Here is a 24080-nt window from a genome sequence, read left to right on the forward strand (position 1 = left end):
GATATGGGCCAAAACTGCCCACAATATTCCAAATGCAGCCTGACCAAACCAGCAGAACATCCCTGTACTTGGAATCTAGCCCTCTTGAAATGAATACTAATATTGCATTTGTCTTCCTAACTGCCAACTGAACCTGCATGTTAACCTTAAGAGAATCCTGAACTAGAACTCCTAAGTCCCTTTGTATTTCAGATTTCAGAAGCCTTTCCCCATTTAGAAAATAGTCTCTGCTCTATTCTTCCTACCAAAGTGCATAATCTGTCACTTTCCAACATTGTATACCATCTGCTACTTCTTTGCCCACTCTCCTAACATGTCCTTCTGCAGCCATTTTGCCTCTCCAACATGACATGTCTCTTCACCTATCTTTGTGTTGTCTGTAAATTTTGCAACAAGGCCCTCAGCTGTTTCATTCCAGATCATTGATGTCTAACGTAATAGTTATGGTTCCAACACTGACCCCTGCGGAACTCCACTAGACACTGTCTGCTGTCCTGAAAAGACCCCTTTATCCCCACTCTCTGCCTTCTCCCAGTTGGCTGATCCTCTGTTCATGCCTGTACCTTTCCCCTAACACCATGAGCTTTTATCTTATTTAGTAACCTCGTGTGCAGCACCTTGTCAAAGCCTTCTGAAAATCCAAATACATCACATTCACTGGCTCTCCTTTGTCTAATTTGCTTATTACATTTTCAAAGGATGCCATCACATTTATCAGACATGATACCCCTTTGACGAAGCTGTGCTCTCTCAGCCCTATTTTACCATACATGTCCAAATACTCCACAATTTTATCTTGAATAATCAACTCTAAAAACTTACCAATGATAGAGGTCAGGTTAACTGGCCTATAGCTTCCTGTCTTCTGCCTCCCTCCCTTCTTAAAAAGGGGTGTTATATTAGCCATTTTCCAGTCCTCCAGGATCCTCCCTAATTTCACTGTTTCCTGAAAGATCACCACCAGTGCCTCCACAATCTCCTTAGCTATCTCCTTCAGAACTCTGGGATGTACATAGAACATAGAACAGTGCAGCACAGTACAGGCACTTCGGCCCATGATGTTGTGCTGACCTATTATCCTACTCTAAGATCAAACTACCCAGCATACCCTACATCTTATTATCATCCATGTGCCTATGCAAGAGTCGCTTAAATGTCCCTAATGTATCTGACTCCACTACCACTGCTGGCAGCGCATTCCACGCACCCACCACTCTCTGTGTAAAGAACCTACCTCTGGCATCTCCCCTATACCTTCCTCCAATCACCTTAAAATCCATCTGATCCGGGGAATTTGTCCACCTGAAGACCTTTCAACTTCCCCAGCACCTTCTCCTTAGTAACACACTCATCTCTGTCCCGCTGACTGACATTAAGCTAATAAATTACAGCAGAGCAACATGCTTCCAGTAAACTGTCAAGCTTCAAGTGATCTTGGAGTAGATGGAGAATGAGATTTTTATACCTTTATGTCACTTGCAATGATGCACTGATGATTGTATGATCAAGTATTTAAAAACTAAACTGACATACTGACCAGGAGACATAGTTCAACATCCTGCACCTTTCACTGTGATACAAACCTTCTTCTCTTTTGTTTTTCAATTTTCCTCTCTTTCACTTGCTGAAAATAATTTCTAACTCTTCTCGACTCACAAGCCTGAAACATTGACCCTGTTTCCTGCCTGCTGTTGCTGCCAGACCTACTGAGCACTTCAAGCATTTTCTGCATCCATTTTGGGCCTTGCTTGTTTTGCTCATGTTCCAAAATGAATGAAAAAGTCCCAGCCTGCTTTATCAGTGCACCGAACATCATGCTATCAATGCATCGTCCCATATGAAAGCAAACTTGCAGATGGAAACTGGAATCCTCATCCCTGCTCCAGTTTTGTAAACAATGCCATCATCTGCAAGTCAAGCACAGCCAATCCATGTATGGATTACTCAGAGCCCACTCCTAATGTGATGCAGAAGACAGATGGTACTAAGCAATGTTTGGAGAATTGTGGTTGGAGGGCAAGGCTGGTGATTAGTATTGATGAATTATTAACACTAAATCATAACATTAGGTTATTTAAATTTTATCTGATGAGGTGCAAACAACTTATCACATTCATGCCACAAGCCATTTATTTCTCAATAAAAATATTTGGATTACCATCATGCTTGCTGTTGTAGCAAATGTCTTTGTTTCAAAGTCTTCAAAACAAAATGTGGGTCATACCATATTGAAGGAGACCTGAAGACAATTGATCTGAAGGCATGTGGTAAATGGGAGTGAACAAGATCAGAGTCTAGGGCAGCAGAGTAGCTCAGTGGTTAGCACTGCTACCTCACAGAACCAGGGACCTGGGTTTAATTCCACCCTCAGGTGACTGATTGTGCACAGTTTGCACATTCTCCCCGTGTCTGAGTAGATTTCCTCCAGGTGCTCCGGTTTCCTCCCACAGTCCAAAGATCTGCAGGTTAGGTGGATTGGCCATGCTAAATTACCAGTAGTGCCCAGGGATGTGCAAGCTAGGTGTATTAGCCCTGGGAAATGTTGGGGGGGTGGGTGTTACAGGGATAAGGTAGGGGGTAGGTCTGGTGGCTTGCTGTTTGTGCAGAGTCAATGGGCTGAATGGCCTGCTTCTACACTGTAGTGATTCAATGATTTACCTTGGGTGGCAATCGTGATAACCTACCCCTATAACTTCCAAGTGCACCTTAGTGCTGTGGCTGACTTTGTTGTTCCAGTGCATGGAGGCATGATACTGACTGCCCTGGGCCTCAGGTTCTTTTACAGCAATCTTTAGGGGCTAGGAAGAATTGAATGGTGTTCCAGGTCTTTGCTAGGAATCCTGATACCTCCTGGCTCTAGCCTTGTCTCTCCTTCCTTTCCCACCAGCAGAATCCCATCTTTTGATCCAAGTATCACCCTGTTCCTGCTTCAGTCCTGTGGTCATCGTAACCACAGGTCTTCGGCAGGAAACCAATTTGTTCAGCCATTGAAATCATCTGAGCTTCACTGCTTTCCAGTGAGACTTCTCCTGTATGCTCACACTCCTCCCTCCCTGAGTTACAATCAACCCTTCTTAAGACGTCAAGTAAAGAACTATTAGGAAAACCTTGAAAGAAGGGAAATGAAATGGCATACCTGTATGTAGGGAAGGTAGTGGTGCAGTGGTAACGATACAGGGCCAGTAATCCAGGCTAATGTTCTGAGGACATGGCTTTGAATCCCAATTTGGAAGATGGTAAAACTTAAATTCAGTAAAAATCCTAAATAAAATGCTAACATGAAGGAGATTGTGTTGCCCCTGTCAATTGTTATAAAAATTCATCTGGTTCACGAATGCCCTTTTGGGAAGGGAATCTTTCATCCTTACTTGGTCTGGCCTGCCTGTGACTACAGACCCACAGCAATGTGTGCTATGAGGGATGAGCAATAAATGCTGGTCTAATCAGTGATGCCTGCATCTCCATTTAAGATATGATGAGAGGGCAAGGGATCATCAACACGTGCTAGGAATTGGAAAGTAGTTTAGCTCCTGACACTCCGTGTGCACCATCTGTAAGGCACCGGTCAGGAATGTGATGCTAAACTGCCTGGTTGCCTGGGTGGGCAAGAGTCTACAAGATGCAGTGCAGTAACTCCCGAAAGCGCCTTTGGCAGAATCTTCCAAACCCATGACCTCTATCACCCAGAAGAAAAGGGGTAGCAGGAAAATGGGAACACCACCAGCTGCAGTTGGCCTCAAAGCCACACACCATCATGACTTAGACACATATCGCCATTCCTTCTGTGTCATTGAGTCAAGTACCTGGAACTCCCTCCCTAACAGCATGATGGATACACTTACACCACATGGACTGCAATGATTGTATCTTTTCAAATAGCAGCTAGGGATAGGTGACAAATGCTTAACCTTACCAGAAACACTGGCATCCCATCAATTACTGTAAAAGAACAGTTCAGGACTGATTCAGGAAAGATTGGCAAAAATGGGATTACTGTAAGACCACAAAGAGGATTTACTGATCTTCTTGATAGATTGGTGGAGGCAATAACTCACAAATCCTCCGAGAGTTAGAGAGCATGCAGCTTCCCATGGAAGGGTAAACCTGAAAGGTCTTCCTCATTACCACTATTTGTAGAAGAACATTGCCAGGTTATTTTTACAGCTGATTCCTCCAAAAGCTGTCTTGATTCAGTCAATCGAGTTTCAGTAGAGGTATTCATATGATAATATCACTTTGTAATTTCGAGGCTTCTATTTGATATAACTTGTACATGTGAGCACCTGACACTGTGTAGAATAAAGGCAAAATATGGCATATATTGGACATCTAAAACAAACATAGAAAGCACTGGAGAAACACAGCAAGTCTGGCATCGTCTGTGGCGAGAGAAACAGAGTTAACGTTTTGATTCCAATCTGGCTCTTCTTCAAAAAAAGAATATGCAGACATAGACCCATGCATTCATGGGATCAGACAGAGGACAAATCCTAATTTCTAGTTGGAAAGAATTTGGCACTGAAGCATGTGAAGTTGGGATTTTATCCCATTTTTTCTGGGGAACTAGCTTTGAATCCTGTCACAGGAGATGGTGGAATTTGAATTTAACAAAAAAATTCTGGAATTAAGAGTCTAGTAATGACTATGAATCCAATGCTGATTGTTGGGGAAAACCCACCTGGTTCACTAATGTCCTTTAGTGAAGGAAACTGCTATCCTTACCTTGTTTGGCCTACATGTGACTCCAGACCCACAGTAATGTAGTTGAATCTTAACTGCCCCCTGGGCAATTAGGGATGGGCAATAAATACTGGCGTAGTCAATCCTGTGAATGAATTTTTAAAAAATGTCCTGGTCCTTTGTATTCTGGTGGGGATGAGGAGGAGCAAAGGACACTGCGTGAATCTATGGTCGGCTTTCCCACATCTTTTATTGAGAAATGTTCTTCAGCTTTCCTGCAAATTCCAATCTTTGTGTACTTAGAAGATCTCAGCAGGAAATATGCCAGCAGACAGCTGGGGCTAGGTTTTCACTTCCAAGGTGAGTGGTTTAATCAGGAAATTTCCTGACTTGGCAAACCTGCCTCAATTTAAAGGACCCAGTTCTCATTCTGGAAAGGCAGCTGCAGGATAGAGTTAGGCTGGCTGACTTCCGAAGCAGGTTGTAGGTCACCCAGGGAGTGAGCAAGTAGCTGACGTGTGCTGGGTCCACTTCAGTTCTCTGAATCTTATAGAATCGTGCAGTGCAGAAAGACGCCATTCAGCTCATTGAGTCTCCATTGAAGAACATCCAACCCAAACCCTGCCCCCCCTCCCATATCCCTATATGGGTTATTTTTTAACATATCCCACCTAACCTGCACATCCCTGGACACTATGGGAAATTTAGCACAGCCAATCCACCTAACCTTCACATCTTTGGACTATGGGAGGAAACCGGAGTACCCAGAGAAAACCCACGCAGACATGTGGAGAATGTGCAAACTCCATTTAGACAGTGTAATCAAACTTGGGTCCCTGGTGTTGCGAGGCAGCAGTGTTAACCACTGTGGCACCATGTCACCCTTCATTAAAGTTTTGTTAGAAGTGACCATCCAAGAACTGTTTCAGTTGAATTTCCAGGGTTGCAGATGTCTGGTCACCTCATTCTACAAGGGCAGTTCCAAGAGGTGGTGGTATAGTGCTAATGTCACAGGTCTAGTAATTCAGAGCCCTGGGCTAATGTTCAGGACACATGGGTTCAAATCCTACCATAGCTGCTAGGGAGATTTTAATTCAATAAATTCTGGAATCAAAAATCGGTCTAATGGCAACCACATGAGCACTGTTGATCCTTCTGGTTCACGAATGCCCTTTAAGGAAGGCAATCTGCCATTCCTTACCCATGACTTCAGACTCATCAAAATGTTGTTGACTCTAAACTACCCTCAGGCAGTAAAGGAAGAGCGATAAATGCTGGCCTAGCTAGCGATACCAACATCCCATGAAGAAATAAATAAAAATGATTTCAGGACTTGTGTATTCTCCACTTTTCATGAATGCTTGTCTGAATGCCACAAATACTTTAGCCCAATAGGCTTCTGTTTTGACAGTAGTGTTTATTTTTCTTGATTAACATCTTAATGTGGCCAGAGTAAGTGTTATGTTCTGTTATGTCTTTTGTCAATAACTGAGTATTTTTTTGGACAAGATTAAAAAATGTGAAGTTGTTAAATGAGTGACTACTACCTAGGTACTATTCCCGACTGGGCTGCAATGATCTCACTTCAGGGAGATGAAAAAGATGAGTGTCATAGAATCATAGAGCCCCTACAATGTAGAAGCAAGCCATTCAGCCCATCGAGCCCACACCAACCCACTGAAGAGCATTCTACCAGACCACCCTATCCCTGTAACCCTGCCTTTCCCATGGCTAATCCACCTAGCCTGGTCGTTCCTGGACACTGTGGGCAATTTAGCATGGATAATCCACTTAACCTGCACATCTTTGGACTGTGGGAGGAAACCAGAGCAACCGGAGGAAACCCACGCAGACGCGGGGAGAATGGGTCACTCCATCTGACTGATATGGTTAGGGCATGGCTGCTAAGAGCCATATCTGTCTTTGCTTCTGACTTCACTGACCCCTCCTTCCGTACGACCCTCAATCCCAGAAACTCTCTTCTCTGTCAAAAAGCACTTCTCTGAGACCACCTTTGCGATGTTGGTTGCTCTTTTGGCAGAGCGATGGTGGTTCTTTTGCAGTGCTTCTTCTGAACGTGAGAGCTGCCTACATCTGACTCTCGCTTGGTGAGATTTCCACTTCTGAGGACCTGAAATCGGAGAAAGAGCAAATCTGCACGATAGTAGAAATTACTGTTTGTATTTTTAGGCGAGATAACAGGATTATATGGAGTAGCCGGGCAACAGGCAGCAAATCTAATTGTCAAATTACAGGCAGTCACATACCAAATGTGACATTGTGAAATATGACTGTTTATTTAGCAAGTCCTCGGGAGTTTTCTGTGTTCAACAGAGTTCAGTATTATGTCTGCTTGCATGCACAAATGCACAAATGTAACATGACAGCACATCAATGTTAGCTAGTTCAGTATATGTGCTGTAGGATTCATAATCGACTAACATTTAAGGAGTGTTGACACTATACAAAGAGTCTGGTGATACCTTGTTTTACTTATTCACACCTATGGCCTGTCATAGCCCACAGTGAGACGATAAATATCTTCATTCAGGAGGCAATGACCCCCATGTAAGTTTGCTGTTCATACATTATCTAGTTGGCTAAATTTGGTGACATTAATTGTATCAGAGTGTTCTTTTCATTCTCTCGCTTGTTGTTAGATTGGAAGAATATCTATAAACAGCCCTTGAAAATATTCTCTGTCCCTAACAATGGCCAATTGAGCCATTTTGTCCATTCCTGAGTGGAATCTTAGTGTTAAAAATATTGGGAAACTCGCATATATTTAGACACAATGGAGCTTTTAAATCAGCAGAGTTTTGACAAGAAATTGCTCCGGTGAGTTGATTTCCTTTCTGACAGAGGCTGCAAGACGCTCTGGCAGTTCTAACCATGGCAACTGCTTTGTGGCTGCACATTGATGAAAATTGGACAGCTTTTGGCTATCTCAACTTTAGGTAAACACCTGGTCCCATGAAGACCAATTTGAGGCATGTCAGAGAGGCCTCTCTTGTTTACAGACCGGTTTCAAACCCTCCTTCAGGCCAGCACGAAAGTCACAGGAGCTTCTTGGTCAAGACCTTGAATCAAATAACATCTGGGTCCTCTGTCCCAATATGCGTAGATATATGAGGCAGGTGCCTACTTTTGGTGGCCACCTCATCTGCCTGCAAAGCCCTGCAGATTAAGTTCACAAACGGTTGAGATATAAATGAGAAAGTAACCTGCTTCTTCTTAGCCACCAGTTTGCATTAGTCATATTCAGTTAAAATTAACTCTAATATCTGTGATGTTACTTTACTCATTGTAAGCTCATCCACTTGCTCAGAATGACAATATGGCTTGCGGATTTCCAGAAAAAATGACCTTAGCTTGGATTCCACTCCAGATTTAAATATTTGACTTACCCTATAATTGGGAACTGGTCTCGCGTGGAATGGGCTGTGGCAACAACATGCCTGGATGCGTATAGATTGTCTTAAATACCCAAATAAAATAACTGATCGTACTAAATAATTTGCCGGTGATCCTTGACAGCCTACAGTGTGTGTGTGTGTGTGTGTGTGTGTCTGAGTTTTCTCCAGGTGCTCCGGTTTCCTCTCACAGTCCAAAGATGTGCAGTTTAGGTGGATTGGCTGTGGGAAATGCAGTATTACAGCGGTGGGATAGCGGTTGAGTCTGGGTGGATTCTCTTCAAAGTTTTGGTGTGGACTTGATGGGCCAAAAGGCCTGCTGCCCCACTATAGGGATTCTATGATTTAGGAGAAATCTGTTTAGCCCAGCCATGGCTAGAAACTGCTACCCAATGGAGTGTATGAAGTGAATTGCTACAATGTAATTGAGGGGAAGCCAGATACAGGAGGGAGAAAGGAGCAGAAGGGCTCCAGTTCAGTATATTCACAGAACAAATCAGTCAGACCAAATGTCCTGTTTCTGTGTTTCAAATATTATGTAAAATATTAGAATCCCTAACAGAATATATGAAGAGTTTTGTTATTATTTGCTAAATTATTCAATATTTCATGTATTGTCAGCTATGAACAATAATATATCTTTGAATCAATTGCAAAATGCAGTGAAATTATACTTAGTATCTGTGGTATTCAAGATGTGCGATTCTGGTGCAGAATTCTGTTGTCTGTTACAGCCCATCGCATCACCTGCAGCTGAGGGGAAAAAAGAACAGTTTTAAAAATAGCATAGAACTACCCCTGTGAACTCTGTCTATGTTAGGTGAACAAGTGCTAACTAGGGTGTCTTTCAAGGACATAATCTCATTCAGGGTTCAAATGAGATTTACAAATTGTGTGAGCTTTAGTCTCATGCTTTTGTGATACTACCTGAACCTTTGGTGATGTATGACAACGCATTATAAATTTGGACTGTAAAAATGAACCTATTCAATCATTTTACTCACAAGAGAAACCTTTATAATTCAGTTGTTATGCCCTCTGCAAAAAAAAACTCCCTGTTCCAGAGCTCTTCCTATGAGTCTCCTCTAAACCTATTCCTCTCTGTTGCTTGCAACCTATATTTAGATAAAAAATGTGAGGATTAAATAAGACTGCACTGCTATCTGATTCAACGTGGCAGTAACTGACCAGGTCACTGAGGTGTCCATTGCCTTTCAATTCACTGGAATATCATCATTTATGTAACAGGAAATGGGCAATGATCCAAAGTGGAAAGCTGGATGCCAGACGAGTGGGTTTGCAACATCCTGAGAAGTCTTTAACATAACAGATAACATTGGTTTCAGGCAGTCACTGTTATATAATTGCACACAGCTCATGTCCACCTCTTTGTGGAGAACTGTAGATATACTGAGTAATGGACAAGCTTGTTGCTACGCTTAAATCCCCATTTCTTGCTGCTCAATGGGAACCCTAACATTGCGCCACTTAGTAATATTTCAACTGCACTGAGAATCCTGAAGAGCTTCAAGCTTTATTTTCTCGGCAATAAAAAAAAGGTGCTACCTAAAATTAACATTTTAAAACAGCACTGTCATTGTGAGAGATCTAGCAACTTGCTTTGCAGTGCCTATGAATACATGACATCATCTACATGCTGCCCCTCACCTGTACCATCAACACCACAGGGTAGGATTTGATGTGAACACATCTAAATTTAATTCACTACCACATCTGTTACCCCTCCATTATCTCTCAAGTATAACCCTGCCTGTTCAGCATTTGGTATAGAATGAGCAGAAATGTATCCAAGTAAATATTGCAAAAACTAAGATTGTTGTCTTCAACCCACCACAAACTCCAAACTCAAAACTCCAAATCTTCTGATTCCATCCATTTCCCTGGCAACTGTCTAAATTGTATTTGACCTAAAGCTGAGCCTCCAACTGGGATTACCTTTTGCCACATCTGTAACATGACCCACCTCCCCTCTTTCCTTAGCTCAATTATCCATTGCACATTTGTTAATTGCTACTTCAACGTATTGTCCTTTGGGTTGCTCACATCTTCCATGCTCCACAAAAATTGGCTCATCCAGAACTTGCTGCATGCAGCCTAACTCTCATCCCACTTTCTGATCATTACAACTGTGCTTATGCTCTTACACTGGCCTATGGTTAAGTAATGCCTCAATTTTAAAATGTACACCCCTTCCTTTCAAAACCCTCCATGGTCTGAATCTTCACTGCCACAGTAAGCATCTTCGGCCCTACAACGTTCTGAGAAGGCAGATGGGATTTCTTTAGAACAGTATCAAAATCAGCACAGATATGATGCACCGAAGGGCCTGTTTGTGTGCTATATTCTATATCATGTTACATATCTGTGTTCCTCCACTTGGACCTCTTATGCGTTCTTGATTTTAATCACTCGATAATTGGTGGCCATAGCCTCAGCTTCTGAGATCTAAACCTCTGGAATTTCCTTCATAAACATTTCTGCCTGTCCACCTGTCTTTCCTCTTTTGAGGAAGTCCTTAGTACCTATCTCCGACTATGCTTTTCATCATCTGCTGTAATATCTCCTTGGTGGCTTGGTATCACATTCTGTTTGATACCAGTGGAGAACCTTGGGATGCATTCTGGAGCACTGTATACAGTTCTGGTTGCCCTGTTATAGGAAGGATATTAAACTGGAGAGAGTTCAGAAAAGATTTACTAGGATGTTGGTGGGAATGGAGGGTTTGAGATATAAAATTAGACTGGAAAGGCTGGGACTTCTTTCACTGGCGTGTAGGTGGGTAAAGGGGTGAACTTGTTGAGGTTTATAAAATCAGGAAGGACATAGGTAAGGGTCTTTTCCCTGGGAGGGGCGCTAGGTTCAGAACGAGGGGAGCCTCTCTCTATTTATTTCTGAGCTCCCTTCCCCGTCCCCATTTCTGAGGAAGGGTCCCGACCCGAAACGTCAACTTTCCTGCTTCTCTGATGCTGCCTGGCCTGCTGTGTTTCTCCAGCTCCACACTGTGTTATCTCAAAACTAGGGGACATATTTTCAAGGTGCGAGGTGAAAGATTTAAAAAAGACATGAGGGGAAACCCTTTTACACAGAGAGCAGTTCATGTGTTGAATGAACTGCCAGAGAAAGTGGTGGATGCAGCTACAGTTACAATGTTTGAAAAAACATTTGGATAAGTTCATGATTAGGAAATAGTTGGAGGGATATGGGCCAAGCACAAGCAGATGGGACTTGATTAGTTTGGGAATATGGTTGGCGTGGACTGGTTGGACCGAAGGGACTGGTTCCATGCACTATGACTCTACATTAAAGATGCTATATAAATGCAATTATTTGCTGTAATGGGACTGTTTGTGGGTTTCTTTTTGAAAATTTTCTCTTATTAGCATCTCAGATTTAAACATGAAAATATGCAGTATGGGTTTACAATGTACCAGATGCACTGTGAAGTCTCCTGGTGATAATGTGGCTGCATTGCAGCAGTAACCAGAGCTGAACTTGCTGGCACAATCCCCTATAAGAGTACATTTTCCTATTGCAATCTGCAAAATAATCTGAAAGAAAATACATAATCATGAAATTTACAGATGTAGGAGTAAATAATTCATGTGGTATCATAGCTGTACCTGCAAATATTTCAATATTATAATGCTACTTGACTCCATTCAATTCTACACATAATGTTCAGTTAAGTGGCATTAATATAGTAATGTTTATTGGCACCAAAATGTCATTCTTTTAAGGGCACAGACTCTTCTGCAATGGCAACAGCAAGGCAGAAAAGATGTTTAAACAGCCTGCAGATTGTTTCTCTTCATAAAAAGAATTTTAGTGGTGAAATTATTAATTATGTTAATCCCAAAGTTTTCTTTCACTTAAATATAACTCTGACTCTGATGGCTGGGAGGGATCCCTGGTCTAACCAGTTCCTTGCAGACAGAGATCCACAGAAAGGGCCAAGAATTTGCACTAAGTTGCACCAAAGTGATCAGAGGCCTACAAGGTTAGTATGCAGGAATAGACTGTTAAAGGTATCAAGTTTAGGAGTTGTTTTGAGGAAATCATTAGGGCAAAGCATGCATTGAGGATACTGCAAACATCAGGAGAAGGCAATTCAATACGTTCACTTGGTTCCTTTCTTTGATTCTCTCTGATTTTTGCTATTATGGATCCCGTTTTAACCTCTTCATGTTCATGATCATATTTCAATTTGGCTTGAATCCTACTGCGTGATCTCAATGAATGGTGGAACAACCTCACCAAGATAAATGGCTTACTTCTGCTCCTACCTCAAATGGTCTTAAGTGTTTTGCAAAGTGTCTAACCATTCCAAAGGTTATTTCAATTTTCAGTCTTTTTTTTTTATTACTTACGTTGCACATGTACCTTACCTCTGAAAGAGTTCACTTTTAAGGAATCCATGTGTTGTGTATGCACAATGTTGTGACTCTGCCAGACAGGGTGTGTGTCAAGTTTGACAGCAAGCAAAGATAGGTCAAATGCTTATTGTCAGAATGTTCATAGAATTCCGTAGTTTAGATTGGGACACAGCAGATGTCCTAACAAAATTTCAAATTTTAAACTGTGCTCAGAGCAATGGTTTCTAAGTTTGGTGTTTCCAATACAGGAAACCAAGCCATTGAGATCTGCTTAGCTATTGGGAACAAAGCTTAACACATCAGCAATAACAAATGAACAGGAGATTGAGGTGGTTAGGATTGTATTCATTGAAGTTTAGAAGAATGAGGCGGGGGGGAACCTCATAGAGATTTACATAATTCTAACAAGACTAGGCAGATTAGATGTCAGAAGGATGTTCCTGTTAAGGATAAGAGTAACAGTTTAGGACTGAGATGAGGAACGTAGGAGTGGTGAGCTTGTGGGATTCAGTACCACTGAAAGTGGTTGAGGCCAGAACATTGTATGTTTTCAAGAAAGAAGTAGATAAAGGGATCAAGGGATAAGGGGGAGGCATTCGGGTACTGAGCTCGATGATTAGCCATGATCATATTGAATGGTGGAACAGGCTCAAGGGCCTGAATGGCCTAATCCTGCTCCTATCTTCTATGTTTTCATGTTAAAAGATCATCAAAATATATGTACCACATTGGAAGATGAATGCAGAGTCAAATTAAGCCTCTATTCATTGATTAGAATTCATTTAATTTAGACAGAAACCTACAGGATCCACAAACCATTCACATGTAGATGTGAAGAAAAGGGCTTATTAAGTGATTTTTCTGATGTGGAAATAACAAATAGAATGGATAAGTTGGTGAGATAGTAGGAACTGCCGATGCTGGAGTCTGAGTTAACAAGGTGTGGAGCTGGATGAACACAGCAGGCCAGGCAGCATCAGAGGAGCAGGAAGGCTGAAATTTCGGGTCTGGACCCTTCTTCAGAAATGGGGGAGGGGGAGGGGAATGGATAAGTTGATGATCTCTTCCACGCCAATAGAGGCTTTTGAGTTTTAGACGCTGCTGGACGAGCAATAGTGGGTGCACAAGCATTCTCTGACCTGATCCTAGTCACAATCCATGGAATCAGTCAGGCATCAGAAACAAATCAAACTCAGAAACTTCACCTGCTACTTCAATTCATGATTTAATATCATACTTTGCAGAATATTTTGACAAAATTGGCAGTGTTAAGTGAGCTGTAGCATTGTACTTGAAGAAGAATACATGCCTGTCTATTGACTCACCGCATAAGTGCTGTGTTCATTTAAGATGATTCGAGGATTGAGCCAGACAAGATGGTGTGAAGTGAAATCATTGAGTACAGGAGCACTCAAGCTGGTGCAGCCCAATAGCATAAATCATGAGGACAGAAGGGCCTTCGAGAGTGTGTCTTGATCCGAGATGCCTCAATGCAGTTTTGAAATGGTACCCTTACTAAATTTCCACTTTGGAAGAGCTAAATCTGAGATTTGCAGGTGCAAAATTCTTGAAGTTTAATGCCAAACATGATTACAGAACAGTACATCCTGCAAAGAAGCCCCAAGCAGCATTCCCTCTAATTTTCTTTCAGGCTGCATGGCTTCCAAAGTCCATTCATACAACAAAGATGTACTCATGGAATCATACCTTACAGACAATGTTCTAGACACCACCATTACCATCCATGGATAGGTTCTGACCCACCTGCAAGACAGACCCAGCAGTGATGGCAGCATAGTGGTATATCCATGCACGGCAGTGACTTCCTAAACCGAAAGTCAGTACTGCAATTAGGATGTGTAGCCAAACAGCTATAAAGGGAGTGTTGGCCCCAAGAGCTCACTAACTTCCATTTCCCATTCAGAGGGCATTCGCTGCTCATAATATGGTTTGCTGTACGTTCTGTTTGCAAAAAAGACGCTGAGCTACCTGTTGCCTGCCACTTTAACACAACACCCTGTTCCCTGGCCAACATCTCTGTCCCTGGCTTGCTGCAGTGTGCCAGTGAAGCTCAGCGCAAGTTGGAGGAACAACACCTCATTTTCCATTTGGGGACCCTGCAGCCCTCCGGACTCAATATTGAGTTCAATAATTTTACGGCCTAAACTCTCACATGATCTAGCCCCCTACCCCACACACCAGGCCTTGTTATCACATAGTCTGCCATTACACACTACCTATTGTTAGTCACTAACAGTCCCCATTAACAGCAAATCATCCTCCTAGCCAGATTGTTATCAACTTCTTTGTCTTTCCAACTGCTCTTTTCTCTGTTTGGGGTCTATCCTTTATCCTATCATTTACTCCCTACCCCATCCCCCTCCCTATTTTCTGCATATAAACTGACGTTTTCCCAGCTACCATCAGTTCTGAAGAAGGGTCCCCGGACCTGAAACGTTAACTCTGATTTTTTCATCATAGATGCTGCCAGACCTGCTGAGCTTTTCCAGTAACTTCTGTTTTTGTTCCATCAAATTATCACCCCATCAGTCTACTCTGGATCATTAGTAATGTGATGGAAGGTGTAATCAACAGTGCTATCAAGCAGCACCTGCTCAGCGATAACCTGCTCTGTGACGCCCAGATTAGGTTCCGCCAGGGCCACTCAGCTCCTGACCTCATTACAGCCTTGGTACAAACGTGGACAAAAGAGCTGAATTCCAGAGGTGAGGTGAGAGTGACAGCCCTTTACATCAAGGGCTGCATTCAACTGAGTGTGGCATCAAGGAACCCTCGCAAAAACTGGAATCAATAGGAATCAGGGGACAAACTCTCTGCTGGTTGTACCTGACACATAGGAAGATGGTCATGATTGTTGGAGGTCAGTCATCTCAGCTCCAGGACATCTCTGCAGGAGTTCCTCAGGGTAGTGTCCCAGGCCCAACCATCTTCAGCTGCTTCATCAATGACCTTCCCTCCATCATAAGATCAGAAGTGGGGATGTTTGCTAATGATTGGACAATGTTCAGCATTATTTGTGACTCCTCAGATACTGAAGCAGTCCGCGTTCACATGCAGCAAGACCTGGACAATATCCAGCCTTGGGCTAACAAGTGGCAAGTAACATTCATGCCACGCAATGCAAGGCTATGACCATCACCAATAAGAGACAATCTAACCACCATTCCTTTACATTCAATTGTGTTACCATCACTGAATCGCCCACTATCCACATCCTGGGGGATATCATTGGCCAGAAACTCAACTGGACTCACCACAGAAACACAGTGGCTATAAGAGCAGGCCAGAAGCTAGGAATATTGCAGCGTGTAACTCACCTCCTGACACCTCAAAGCCTGTCCACCATCTACAAGGCATAAGTCAGGAGCATGATGGAATACTCCTAATTTGCCTGGATGAGTGCAGCTGCAACAACACTCAAGAAGCATGATACTATCCAGGACAAAGCAGCCCGCTTAATTAGCACCACATCCATAAGCATCCACTCCGCCACCAACGTTCAATAGCAGTAGTGTGTGAATACATCACAAAAATTCACCAAAGATCCTCAGACAGCACCTTGCAAACCCATGACCACTTCCATCCAGAAGGGCAAGTGAAGCAATTACATGGGAACACCACCCCTTCAAGTGCCCCTCCAAGCCACTCACCATCCTGACTTGGAAATATATTGTCATTCCTTCACTGTCCCTGGGTCAAAATTCTTGAATTCACTCCCTAATGGCATTGTGGGTCAACCCACAGCAGGAGGACTGCAGCAGTTCAAGAAGGCAGCTCACCACCACCTTCTCAAGGGCAACTGGGGACTGGCAGTAAAAACTGACCAGCCCAGCGATGCCCACATCCCAAAAATGAAAAAGAAAACTTATCAATTCATGCTACACACAATGAACAATTGGTATTCAGCCATCAGAAATGTCATATTAGCATCTCTTTATTACAGTATGAACATGCATCCTGATCCCTGTAAAATTGAGGACATAAATTCTCGCTGACTCCTCAATACAAGTATGATCTTCAAAGATGTCTAGGGGTCTTTAATTTCTTGGGTCTGCGCATTTCCAATTTTGCTTAGATTAGAAGGGATTACTGAGAAGAGATGTGCCTTTCTGATGGTGCTGAAACTGTCCATTTTAAAAGCATCAAGCTTGCAATTATACTATTCTGTTTGAGGGAGACAATGATTCTTCAAAGAGATGCTTCAGAGAAAGATCTGTGAACATGCACACTCTAAAATTGCAGCCAGATCGTATTTGATTCAAAATCTCAGACTGTAGTGCAGTTCGACTATTCAAATATGTTCCGGGAGCAAGGCCATCTGGATTATATTGGTGAACTAAGCAGCTGCCTGGGGCATCAGGATTTCAGGGCGCCAAATTAAACTTTTCTTTAACAAGTAAATAAAGGGTAAATTATCTCTCCAAATTGAATGTGGAGCTGGAGGAGGAGCTGGGGAGATGCCAAAGTCATAGCCCATCTCGGACGCCAAAAACCCTTAGGCCAGCTCTGAGCAGAAAATATTAGTTTTCGCTTTCAGGGTAAAATACTTTCATATCTATTTATTCAGCAAAAGAAAATGAGACGCTCAATGCAAGCTGGAAGAACAACACTTCATTTTCCACTTAGGCACCTTATGGCCTCCTGGACTCAACGCGGAGTTCCACAACTTCAGATCATGGCCTCTGACCTCCATTGTTTGCACACTACCCTCCTCAGCCTTGCCTTGTTTGTGACTTGCTGATTTTTCTCTCAGCAGAACAGCTCCATTTTTTCCTTTTCACATCTGTCATTTAACTCCTGTTACATCTCTATCACCTCTATTAGCACCCCACCTTTGTCTTTTGCTGTGGGCACTCTCATAATCTGTTAAACTCACTCGGCTTCACCCTCTGTTTGCAGCTAAAAAAAACTCAATTTTGCAGTCCCACTGAGTTCTGAAGAAGTCACATTGGACACAAAAAATTAACTATGTTTCTTTTTCCACAGAAGCTGCCAGACGTAAAGAGTTTCTCCAGCACTTTCTGAATTTATTAAACATGAAATCAGTTGGTTTGCTGAAATGTCTACTTCATAACGAAAATGTGTTTCACTGCTTTTAGTAAACTAAATCATGGAGTTAATCAATCCCTGACAAGTGGTTGATTGTTAGACCATTATCATTAATATGACAATTTGTATTTAACTGGTTCCCAAAGAAGGAACCTTATCTTGCAATTATCCATGTGGGAGGCACAGAGTGTAATCAGTGATATTTCATTCCCTGTTGCTAATGTATCACATGTCAGTCAGAAAAGGGGACAAGTCAGGAGATGTGTATTAAAGGAACAGATTCAGAAGCTTTATGAGCTTTGGTTCTTATTTCTGCCAAAGAATCACCCATTCCTACCTTTGTAACTTCCCTCCAGTCCTGTTACCCTCAAAGACCTCAACACCACTGCAATTCAGGCCTCTTTCATATCTCTGATTTTTATTACTCCTCCACAGGCTGTCAAGCTTTTAACAGTCTATTCTTAAACTATGGATCTCCCTAAACCCTTCTGTCTCTTTGCCTTGTTCTGCTTTCCTCTAATGGCTCCCTAAAACCCATCATTTGGACCAAACATTTCATTACCTATCAGAATAATTCTTTATGGTTTTGTTCAAATTTTATCTGATCACCTTCTTGTCAAACACCTTATAACATTTAAGGTTGCTCCATAAATAAAAGTTTCTGTTGGTGTGTGGTTGTGTGGCAGTTTAGCTGTTGGCCTGGTTAAACTATTCTGGAGTGAACAGTTTGTATTTTTGGAAGTCTGATGTACTGTTCAGTTCCTCTCAGACTTTTGTTCTTGCAACTGCCAGAACCTATAAACATCCTGCTAATTAAATTACAAACTGCTACATAATTCATCAGTCTCAGTGGACATTTAACAGCCAACCTGAGTGCCCTTCAGCACCAAACCTTTTGATACACACACTTTTTATGGTACAATCCTATGGTAAGCAAGTGCCTGCAACTAGTTTGAGAGTCCTGTGAAGGTCCAGGGTCCTAATGTGGAACTGCTTGTCTTTGATTGTCCCTTCATTTTACTACTGATATTATGATCAAGCTGGTATACGCACATCATTGCTGTACCACAGAGATAGGAAATGTCTTATAATTTCTTGCAATGAAAGCTTTTTGGCAGCAATAGATTGGCGTCACAATTTGCTGTTGCAGCATGATTTTGAAGGATCAGGCACACTGCGAGTCTGGTAAGAGGGCTTTCAAATGAGGCAGTGATGCATTGTACATCGTCTGGAAAAACAACAGGGAAGTGTTAGTTCATCGAACAAAGGGAGACAAAGCTGAGTGCTGATCTTGTGAAAATGATGTGTACACAGGGGTACATTAGAACCTGCCTCTATTCTTCAGGCTTTCCCTGAAGTAATCTACTTTTAAAGGGAAATAATCCAGTGGGGTTCCAATGGCTTGCTACAGTTACTAGATTTTTGCTGCAGATTTTAGTCAGTTCATCCCCCTCTCACTTAATGCATTATATCATCTTTGATATCTCTGTCGCATGTGATGACAACTTAAAGGCACACAAACATTAAAAAAGCACCCAAAAATCACTCGGGTAGTTCTTCACCCCTGGAAATGTGGTGCGACAGGGCATTCACCCACCTTCAAAACTCAAGAAAATTTGGGACTTACTGCTATCGCAGAGGAGGAAACCAGTTTAACACAAAAAATAGCACTTCGAAATCAAAATGATAGGCATAATGGAGCTCCATTTTGAAGTGTACAAGATGACATGGACCAGTGTGTCTCATTCCCAAGTTTTACTGGTTTATCTTTCTGGAATGGAAAATGGTTGAAGTGTCCATCCTAATGAGGTACCCAAAATTTGGAAGGGCAGAGGTTTCAAGGAAGGAAATTTGAGGATTCTATTGAGCGAGAAATATCAGATCCAGAAAAACATTCTTTCCATAAATCAGAATAGAAAATGCTATAAATATTCATAAGGCTTAACAGTATCTGTGGAGAGAAACACAGTTAATATTTCAGATCTGTTACCTTTCACCATTTACTCCACAATATATAAATTCCTAATTAATATGCTTGTAAGACGGCCACTCAGTTGCCTCCTTTCGAAGTTCAAATGCCCAGAGATTGTTAGAAACTGAGGTTTCCTAGAGATGCCTGTAGTGGCATAAGACTTTCACTTTAGCATTTTGAATTTTGATCCATTGACAGCCCTGCTGCCAGTCTCAGAGGCTGCTATCTCAGGCTAAGCCTGTTCTGCTTGAAATGGGGGAACTCCTCTTTCAATTCCCCGTCATGGCCTTTGGCATTATTTCAGGTTTATTGTCTGAGAACTGAGGGTCTGCCCTACTCCTCTGCCAGGCATTTGGTTTTCACATTGATACTCCAGTCCAGTGCCAGGCATTATGGAAATCTTCTGTGAGCCCACATAGCAACAACCATAGTGGTTGCCATGCAAAGTTTAAATCAAGTCTGCATTTCATCTGTCCTGCCTCCACTCTTGTCCTCTGTGGCTCCATTCATAATGAGAAGAAGAAAACAAAAATCATGTCAGAATTGAATATATGACCAACGGGGAGTTCCAAACCTCAGTATACAGGAAAGCAACCCACACTGACCAATCCTCGTTTTCCACAGCAACCAACCCAACGTCCACAAACAAAGCTGTATTAGGACACTATTTAAATGGGCCACCACTCACTGCAACACACCAGAACTACGCAGGAAAGAGGAAGAGCACTTATACAAAATCTTCGCTATGCACGGATGTCTCTGCAACTTCATACACAGATGCCTACTAAATTGACAACAACAGGAGGACACAGTACGCCCTAACACACTGGCCAAACTGCCCTACATCAAGAATATATCAGAACTGACAATGAGTCTCCTCTGACTGTGAGGAGTCATGGTGGCCCACAAGCCCCCAGCCACTCTACGACAAACACTCACAAGGATTAAAGAACCCATTCCCACAACATGCAGAACCAACGTAGTCTACAAAATACCATGCAACGACTGCCACAAGCATTATATCGGACAGACAGGAAAGAAACTAGCCATCAGAATGCATGAACATCAGCTAGCAGCAAAATGATATGATGAACTTTCCTTAATATCAGTACACTCAGACAGTGAAGGCCATCAATTTAACTGGGACAATGTAACCATTGTAGCCCAAGCCAAACACAGACATGCGCGGGAATTCCTAAAGGCATGGTTCTCAACCCATAATGCAATCAACAAACATATAGCATTGGACCCCATATACCAACCCATACAGAACAAAACCAGAAATGATACTACTCACCATAACTGTCCAGATGGTATAAATTCCAAGCGGTGTAGAACAACATCGCTTCATTGGAGGCTTCACTGATGATGTCACCTAGCAGGGTGACAAAACGTCTGAATGATAACCAGCCAGCTCAGCAAGAAAGTCAACAACCTCACCCACAACCTGAGCTACAGATCTTTGGTAAAACCTTAAACCCCAGGAAAGAGGTGCAACCAGCCACTGGAGACCATTTATTCATTTTTCTCTGGAGATTCAATGTCAATAACCTTTTTATTTATGGGATGTGGGCATCACTTGCTGTGTCAGTATTTATTGCCCATACAGCACTTATTGCCCATCCCTAGTTGAGCCTGAACAGTGTGGTTTGCTAGGCCATTTCAGAATGCAGTTGACAGGTTTCCTTCCCTAGAGGGCATTAGTGCTGAAATAATCTTACTGTTATGTATCTGTCTGTGGTTTTGGGGTTTGTCTAGTTTTCTGTATGACCCTTTGATACCCTTTAATATGGCTATGCATGTTCTGCATTCATTTCAATACATTCTTTCAGCTTTCTTCCTGAAGCATTTGTAATGTTGTTGAAAGGAAAAAGAAAAGTATCGTAGATGGGGTCCATCTGGATTCCTTGAGGGAACTGTGCGATGACTGCTTACATTGCTCAAAAAAGAATGTGATAATGTTTCATTTGCCCTTTGTTTATATCCTGTTAATTTTGCCAAAGGGCACACGCAACAGAAGTTTCTATTATTACTCAAGTCTCACATGTAATGAACAATCCAATCGATGAAAGCTATCCAATATAATAATCTGAGATATGTTTGTCTCCGAAAAAAAGAATCCCTGGAGCCAAAGGAGTTGAAAATTGACTGCTCCCACAAATGTATAAAATCTCTCATTGTACGAACAAAGAGTATTCTGATGATCAAATTGCTCTTCCGCCATAATGATATTTTTAGATAAAATTTTGTCCCCTGTAACTAATTCATGCTGAAACGTACTTTTGCAGTCAGAAGCCACATTGTTTGTTACTGTAAATGTTAACAAGCCTAAACTCTGATGTAAACCACTTGCCCTTTCTAGAGGCTTTGTCATAATGAGTTTGGACTCTAAAACAAAAGCACTCCTTTTTTTGTATTTGTTTTGGTAATCAATATCCAAAGACAAGCCAAATACTGTGGATGGTGGAAAACCTTTGTTTCTTTAATGTCCAGTTGTCACTCTCTTTTAGTCGTGCATTACACTCTTTTATCATCTAATCTGACCTGTTTAACACCCAGTCACAGACGTTCCTTCCTGCACTGACTCTCCCTCTTCTTCTTTTCACATATTTACAATTTGTTACATTTCTAACTTTTCTCATATTGGTTCAATTGATCTAAAACAGATCCTGTGGAGGATTTGGGTGGGGATGCAGGTTGGATGCTCAAAACCATAGTTGTAGGAGCAGAAATAGGCTATTCAGCCCATCGAGTTTGCTCCCCCATTCAATGAGATCATGGCTGATCTATTAATCCTCAACTCCACTTTCCTGCCTTTTCCCTATACCTCTTGATTCCATCTCCTGATTAAAATCTGTCTGTCCCAGCCTCGACCGTCCTCTACGGTAAAGAATTGTTCTGATTCACAACCCTCGTAGAGAAGAAATTCCTCTCCAACTTAAATGAAATTCCTCATCTCTACCTTATATGAAGTAACGAGTGCTGGTCAACCATGGGAGTCACAGGGTGAGGGGTGGTAGGGGTACTCAGTAGCAAGGACAAAGGGGCTGAATCTCTGCTGGCCCTCCTGAATACCTTCAAGCGAAGGCCCCCGCCAACAGGGGACCCCCTCCAAGCAAGCCGCGGATTTTACCTGCCCTGTACACTGCAAGTCAATAGACCCACAATAGGCCAATGCCAGTGACAGTAGATGACATCACTGAGAGACTCAATTAAGGAGCAGTGTTGTTGCAAGTCCAACCATGAGCTTTCCCACCCCTCAATTGCTTTAAGGCTCATTCAATAACATGTCCTTCCTACCTGTGAACACACCAGGAGAGAAACAGTGAAGTTCCACCCGTTAACTCACTTTCTCTCACCACATATTCTGCCTGACCTGTTAAAGTATTTACACTTTTATCAATCACGTTGCAAATACTTTGTAAGATCCAGGAGTAGAAATGTAAAAATGAATGATCTAAATGATTTAACATTGGAGACAAAATACTGCAGATAAAAGCAAAATATTGCGCACGGTGGAAATCTGAAACAAATGCTGGGAATTTAAAGTTTTCGAGAAGATTTGTAGCTCGGTGTGTTTGTGGATGAGGTTGTGGACTTGCTCGCCAAGCCGGTGTGTTTGATTGCTGATGTTTCGTCACGCTGCTAGGTAACATCGTCAGTGCGCCTCCGGTGAAGCGTTGGTGTTCTGTCCCACTTGTTACTTATATGCCTCAGTTTGCTGGGATGGTTAGTATCACTTACACTTCTCTTTTTCCGTGATTTATATATCGGGTCCAGTTCAATGTGTTTGTTGATGGAGTTCCGGTTGGAATGCCAGGCCTCCAGGAATTCCCTGGCATGTCTCTGTTTGGCTCATGCTATTATAGATGTGTTGTCCCAGTTGAATTAATGTCCTTCTTTGTCCGTGTGTATTGAGACCAGTGAGAATTGGTCGTGTCTCTTGGTGGCTAGCTGGTGTTCGTGTATTCTTATTGTCAGTTTTCTTCCACTTTGGCCTGTGTAATGTTTCTCACCGTCCTGGCATAGTACTTTGTATATTACGTTAGGTTTATTGGTTGTGGGTATGGGATCCTTTACATTTGTCAGTAACCGTAGCAGGGTGGTTGTTAGTTTGTGGGCTACCGTGATACCTAGTGGTCTGAGTAGCCTTGTGGTCATCTCTGATAGGTCTCTCATGTACGGTAGGGTGACTAGTGTGTCTGGCCGTGTTGTGTCTTCTTGTTGTGGTCAGTTGCGGAAGACATCAATGCTTCACCAGAGGTGCACTGATGATGTCACCTAGCAGGGTGACGAAACGTCTGCAACCAAACACACCGGCTCGGCGAGCATGTCTACAACCTCAAATGCTGGAGAATCTCAGCAGGTCTGATAGCTTCTATGACAAACAGAATTAACGTCTCAAATCCAAAATGACTCTTCTTCAGAGTTCTTCAGAAAACTTCCTCAGAGTTCTGACGAAGAGCCATGCTGCACTCAAAGCATTAACTCAGTTTCTCTCTGCTACAGATCATTTGTTATGCACTAATGATTAATACTTAACAAAGCCAT

General features: G+C 42.3%; 1 protein-coding gene across 1 annotated transcript in view; it reads left to right on the forward strand.

The window, feature by feature from the left end:
* grin2aa (glutamate receptor, ionotropic, N-methyl D-aspartate 2A, a) overlaps positions 1 to 24080 on the forward strand; it is a 250249-nt gene that overhangs the window by 104131 nt on the left and 122038 nt on the right. The window lies entirely within an intron of this gene.

The sequence above is a fragment of the Rhincodon typus genome, chromosome 21 (assembly GCF_021869965.1).
Source record: "Rhincodon typus isolate 14 chromosome 21, sRhiTyp1.1, whole genome shotgun sequence".
In the NCBI taxonomy this organism is placed as follows: Eukaryota; Metazoa; Chordata; class Chondrichthyes; order Orectolobiformes; family Rhincodontidae; genus Rhincodon; species Rhincodon typus.